This window comes from Gopherus flavomarginatus, chromosome 8, assembly GCF_025201925.1.
Source record: "Gopherus flavomarginatus isolate rGopFla2 chromosome 8, rGopFla2.mat.asm, whole genome shotgun sequence".
In the NCBI taxonomy this organism is placed as follows: domain Eukaryota; kingdom Metazoa; phylum Chordata; order Testudines; family Testudinidae; genus Gopherus; species Gopherus flavomarginatus.
This window is the reverse complement of record NC_066624.1, coordinates 35,432,035-35,438,221: the sequence shown is the minus strand read 5'-3', so window position 1 is coordinate 35,438,221 and position 6,187 is coordinate 35,432,035. Positions and strand designations below refer to the sequence as shown.

Below are 6,187 nucleotides of genomic sequence, written 5' to 3'. Positions count from 1 at the left end.
ACAAGCAGCTGTGTGCTTCTGCTGCTTTTATCTATTTACCAGTCTGTCTGTACATGTTTTAGGAGGGCAAAGTCTATTCCACTTGGTGAAAAATGATTTTCACTTACAACCATGGAGCCAAGTGATTTTATTTTTGTTTTTTGATGGAACACATAGAAAAAGCCAATGTCACTTTTGCATTTTTGCTTGCCAGTACCACATCTGAACACTTGTAACTCTGGGATAATCATCATCAAAATATTTCAAAGCTCCTCTGTGCTCAGCTCTTCCTTTTCCTGTTCTTCATGCCCACTGCAGCCCTCATGTTGACTGCCCTTCAAACTGAGCAACAGCTTAATGACCAATCTTGTATTCACTCACTGTACATCTTAAGTGCAGGTGGTCAACTCAGTCCATCAGCTGCTTTTGCCCTTTGTATCTTGTAAGCTTTAAAGTCAGTCAAAAGTTCACTTTCCAGTCTCTCAGGAATCGAGTGCCCTCTATCAACACTGCTGGTCTTTCAGTTTTAGTCATTGAAGTCTTTGCAATAAGTAAGAATGAGTTTTTCAAGTCCCCTGTTTTGTCTTGGCCAAGTTAAAATTAATATTTGCTCAGCTGCTCTCACCTTCCCCAATACAACAGCCATTATATTCATCCAAATGTATTCAGTATTGTATCCAGCTCTCCCTCCTAGGTATTTATACAGCCTCCTAACAGTATCTGAGAGTCTCACACTCTTTAGCATGTCTATCCTTACCACACGCTGCTCAGGCAGGTAAGTAGTGTTGTTCTCATTTTACTGCGGGGTATGGAGGCACAAAGAAACTAAGTGATTTGGCCAAGGTCACATAAGCATCTGTAGCAACGTAAGGGATTGATCCCTCATTTCCTGAGTCAAAAAAGCTAACTGCTTAACCACTGGACTACCCTTCCCCTCTGGAGAGGTGTTTTTTGATAAACCAGGTACCATCAATCCTTGTCTCTTCCCAGGTTAATATCAAAAGTTTCTTTGAATGTACAGAGGTATCTGCTAACCATGCATGTGCTTTCCTGGCAGATGGTAAAGGTCATTTGTATATCAGTTCTGTCCTAGTCAAAACTAACCTCCTTTGCCCCACTACCACCCCTCTCAGGCATCTGTCTTTTCTGGCTTCAATCCTTTTGGATCCTAATTAGGCTTCTGACTGCTTGGCTCAGGGTCTTACCTTAAGCAAGTTATCATTCTCTCTCTCTCTCTCCCTGGGACATTCATTTAAAGGGCTAGTACTTGAATATTTTCACATTAGCCACAATTTCCAATCTCTGTCAAACATGAAACCTTGACAGATGGAGTCCAATCTGTCACAGTAAGTTAGCATATTTCTCTTGTGTTTGAGTGTATCTATTCTTTATTGCACAGAGAAATACAGAAGAGCTATATTATAGTTTAGTGAAGAGGTATATTTTAGTTAATGTATTAGAAGTAGCTGATACAATTGTTTACATTTGAAGAGAAAGTGGTTTATGTATTACTAGGGAGATGATTATTTTTTCTGACAGATAAGAGGAGTGACAGGTTTCAGCACAATGGAAACAGCTGTAATGAGCAGAAAGGCAACATGGTCGTATACTTGTCTCCTGAATACTCTGACATTGACCAGCAATGAATTCAATGGAACATTCTGCCCTCTGCCAATATGCCCCTGTTCCAATGAATCAGTGGGCATGATAGCTCTTGAAGCACATTCTGGAGTGAAAATGCATTTTAAAAAATTACTCTGCCAGTGTGCTGGGCCAATCAATCATGTGTTAATGATGAATCATGAAACCCATTTGTTGACAGATAAAACCTTTTGTGTTCTGCCAATGAAATGAACTGAGCCACCACTCTTCCCAGTTGCCAACTCTGAAATATTATTTGCAAACATATAATTTACGGATGGAAAGAGCTAGTAGTGCATCCAGCCCATTATGCTTCCTTATAGCAGGTGCAACTTGCTATTCATTAGACATGCCCTAGCTATGTGGATTCCAAATGTACAATCAATTTTAGTTTTAAATTCATTAATGCTGGCTGGCCCTATTACATCGTATAGTAGTGACCAAATAACTCTGCAGGAGGATATGGACCAAAGACCAAATATCCATGCTAATCCAGTTCTCACACCCTTACTTATAATACTGTGGAACATGAGGACCTGCTGACATGGCTCCAGAACCTACAAGGAATAATAGATAGAATATTTTTCCTCTGTGAGGGGACAGAGTTGGGTAATGATGTCTATGCCTAAAAAGGTTCTCCAGTGTGAAACAGTACCAGACTCCATTCTGCTACCCATCCTGTTCGGTGTGTATATAAGGCTTATGGGGAAATAGAGTCAATTTTTCCAACAGTGCCATCAATATGCAGATAATACTTTGCTTTACACTGACTTCACATTCTCTGCTTTCCCAGTGCCAAGCCAATACTGTGGCCTGGATGAGGCATAACTGACAGAAGCTCAGTCCAGACTGGACCAGCTTGATGCTAGTAAGCTAGAGGAAACAGCTCTCCTGAAACTTTGTTTTTGTGTGTGAGGGAGAAATTCTAGCATCATTTGTGCTTTCCCATGGAGGAGTGATAGGGGAGTTAGGAGCAGAAAGAAAGGAAGGTGAAGATTCTACCACTTTCTGTCTCCCCTTAGGAAGGGCTGAAGATGCTGCTTCCAGCAAAATGAATTTCTCTTTCCTTCTACCTAAGTGATTCTATTGGGAAAAAATCCCTGGGAGGGAGAGGGTGGATGCCTGGTACATAGGGGTCTGGAGACAAATGCTCTTCTATGGAATGGACAGATGGCGTGTCCCCCAGAAACTCCCTTTTCTTCGCACCTTTCATTGGCTGAGCAGTGTTAACTTTTTCATCCAAAAAATGTTTGGCAAAAATATGCAGACTTGACGACACGCAAACATTTCACAATTTTATGCTGGTTTCACCAATCTGTTCATGTCGGGGGTGGGGGGGATTCTAAAAATGTCTAAACTAAATATTTTGATTTTTTTTCTATTCAAAACAACTTTTCCTTGCAAAAGTTCCTTCAATTTTATTTTAAAGATTCTTTTTTTAAAAAAATGCTCAAAATCTAAATGAAATGCCCAAAATGAAACATTTTATTTGACCTAAAATATTTTTTTTAAAATTCTCAGCATACCAAAAAATCAGTTATTCTCATAGCTCTACTCACAGGTATTCTAGCACTTTGGGGAGGAGTTGAGGGAGGGTCTCTGGGATGTGTTGGGTGGGAGAGGGGGCAATGAAGATTGATCACATAGTGTCTGCAGAAGGAGCCACTGAACCTAAGAACACAGATATAGGGGAATTGTGCAACAGGGGCTGAAGGTTCAACTGCATAGCCCCACTGAAGGCATATGACGATAGTGGCCACCATGGGTTAGGAGCTCTTGTAGCACAGGGCAATGCTGAAAAGGAAATTCTAAAGCACCAGTTATTCATATTTAATATATTTTAGGAGAATCACACCGGCAAACTTTCAGCTCTAGAAATCATTACATATTTTGAAAGCTAAATGTATGATGTTAAAGGGTGAAAGCCGTTATTTTAATGACAACTCAGATTAGCACTGCCATTTAAGGAGATGACTGCCTAGTTGTTTGTGAGATATTTTACTTCTAGAAAGCTGGGCCAGTCAATTAACAAATACACTTTGTTTTTTTAGACCACTTTTGTTCTTATCTTTCAAACTACCTCCTTTAGTGCTTTGGAAAGGATTAAGCATGAGAAATTCAGACTGAAAAATCCAGCCGTTTATAATGTCTCCCTTCCCAGAAAAGGGCAGATACTTTTTTCAAAGTCCCAAATACTAAATTTCTCCTCTCCTGCAGCTCAGAAATTATTTGGCTAATTTGTACCAGATTTACCCAAAATATTCCTCCCAGATTTGAGATGAAGAATGAGAATGTCATTTCAAAAGGAAGCTTGTTGTGTTTAGTGCAAAGTTTGAGGGCTGGGGGTTGAAATCTGGTGTAGACAGGAATTTTGATTGTAGCCCTAAATATAGCCAGAACTATGGTTCCAAGATGTAACATTCATAGAAGATGAGGGTTGGAAGGGACTTCAGAAGGTCATCTAGTCCAACCCCCTGGCTCAAAGCAGGACCAATCCCCAGACAGATTTTTACCCCAGTTCCCTAAACAGCCCCTCAAGTATTGAACTCACAACCTTGGGTTTAGCAGGCTAATGATCAAACCACTGAGCTATCCCTCCCCCCACTACCAGGAGTGGGGTTTGAACCCACGTGGGCATGTGTCCATTGGATCTTAAGTCCAACACCTTAAGCACTCAGCCATCCTGGTATAGATATATTTAGTTTCTGCATCAGGAGCAGATATAAGCAAGTAGCAATTGCATGGTTGGCAAATGTTTACCTGCATCTTTCCAGGTACCTTATTTGATGAGATGAGCAGCCTTGAATGACTCTTGGGTGGGGTCACAATCCATTTGCCCTTGTTCAGTTGTCGACTGGCTTGTTTTCCTTAAATCCACACCTGTTTCCTAGCACTCCTATGGTTTCTTGGATTTTGGCCACACTCAGAACATCATATGCTGCTGCAGTGTATATTTTACACAGTGCATCACAACCCATTTCTCTCTCACACTCATAATTTCTTATGCAGGCCCATTTGGAGACCTGGTACATGTTCTCTGGGGACTCATCCCTGCCCATTTCATTGACACAAACATTGCAGACATTTCACCATCACCACCACCACCACTACCCCCCGAGCTTGGGGCCCCATTAAAATTGTTCCCCCTTCCACTTCCCTCTCGTCAGCCCTGGACTTATGTTAGAGCAACAGCTCCCCAATCATTTACAAGCTTATAAAAACAGTTCAGCAACATCCACTTACCCAGCAGACCAGGGAAATGGTTCAGAAATGAAAGCCAAGGAAAACAATAACTCGCAGCAAACAAACAAAGAGACAACTGCAACAATCATATTAGATTGTGCAGCAGAACCTTTTCCAACAACACAGACACTCCATTAAGCATAGAATAACAAAGCAGGATAGATGACTGTTATCTTCTTTAACTCTTTCAGGCACTTAATTCTGGAGGCAGTGAGTGTGGGGGAGAGAAGTGATGTGCAGCTGCAAGTCTGGGGGCCAGGAATAACTCAAATGAAATCTTGGCTCTTCCACTACTTCCTCTGTGGTCCTTATGTCCTTAGGACCTGAAGAAGTGTACTCACTCTAGGCCCTTACTGGAGTGGGAGGGCCGGGGGAGGGGAAGGAATTCCTAATGTATGGTCCATTCCCCATTTCAGTATAGTTCTGCAGGGTTATTTAATGAGACGTACCTCCACTTATGGGCAGATAACCAGATTATATTCCTTGCTTTTCACCATGAAATGACTTTAGATTCCATTCCAGCAGGCCACACCCTCAGCCTCTCTTCTAGACATACAATACCTGCATCTTCCTTTCTCTAGGGCTATGATACAGGATGGGTCCTATCAGCATGTGGAAGAGCATCTCATTGATGGCGACAATTGGGATAGGAGAGAAGGCAGAAAGAGTGAGACTCGCTATGGGAAAGAGTACTACATAAGCCCTATCCTTCTCAAGCTGCAGATCATCCTCCCTCCCTAGCATATTGCTCTCTTGTGGCCTGGTCAGAACCAGAAATAAGTCCAGCTAAAGCTATGGGTTTATTCACAGATTCATAGACTCTAGTACTGGAAGGGACCTTGAGAGGTCATCGAGTCCAGTTCCCTGCCCTCATGGCAGGACCAAATACTGTCTAGACCATCCCTGATAGATATTTGTCTAACTTACTCTTAAATATCTCCAGAGATGGAGATTCCACAACCTCCCTAGGCAATTTATTCCAGTATTTAACTACCCTGACAGTTAGGAACTTTTTCCTAATGTCCAACCTAAATCTCCCTTGCTGCAGTTTAAGCCCATAGCTTCTTGTTCTAAGGTGAGGCTAAGGTGAACAAGTTTTCTCCCTCCTCCTGATGACACCCTTTTAGATACCGGAAAACTGCTATCATGTTCCCTCTCAGTCTTCTCTTTTCCAAACTAAACAAACCCAATTCTTTCAATCTTCCTTCGTAGGTCATGTTCTCAAGACCTTTAATCATTCTTGTTGCTTTTCTCTGGACCCTCTCCAATTTCTCCACATCTTTCTTGAAATGCAGCGCTCAGAACTGGACACAATACTCCAGTT

The 6,187-nt window shown here is 41.7% G+C and overlaps 1 non-coding gene across 1 annotated transcript; it reads right to left on the bottom strand.

Moving 5' to 3' along the window:
- Positions 1-4,225: 4,225 nt before the first annotated feature.
- On the bottom strand, positions 4,226-4,308 carry TRNAL-UAA (transfer RNA leucine (anticodon UAA)). The gene has a single exon. It is a non-coding gene; the product is annotated as a tRNA-Leu (tRNA).
- Between the last annotated feature and the right edge of the window lie 1,879 nt (positions 4,309-6,187).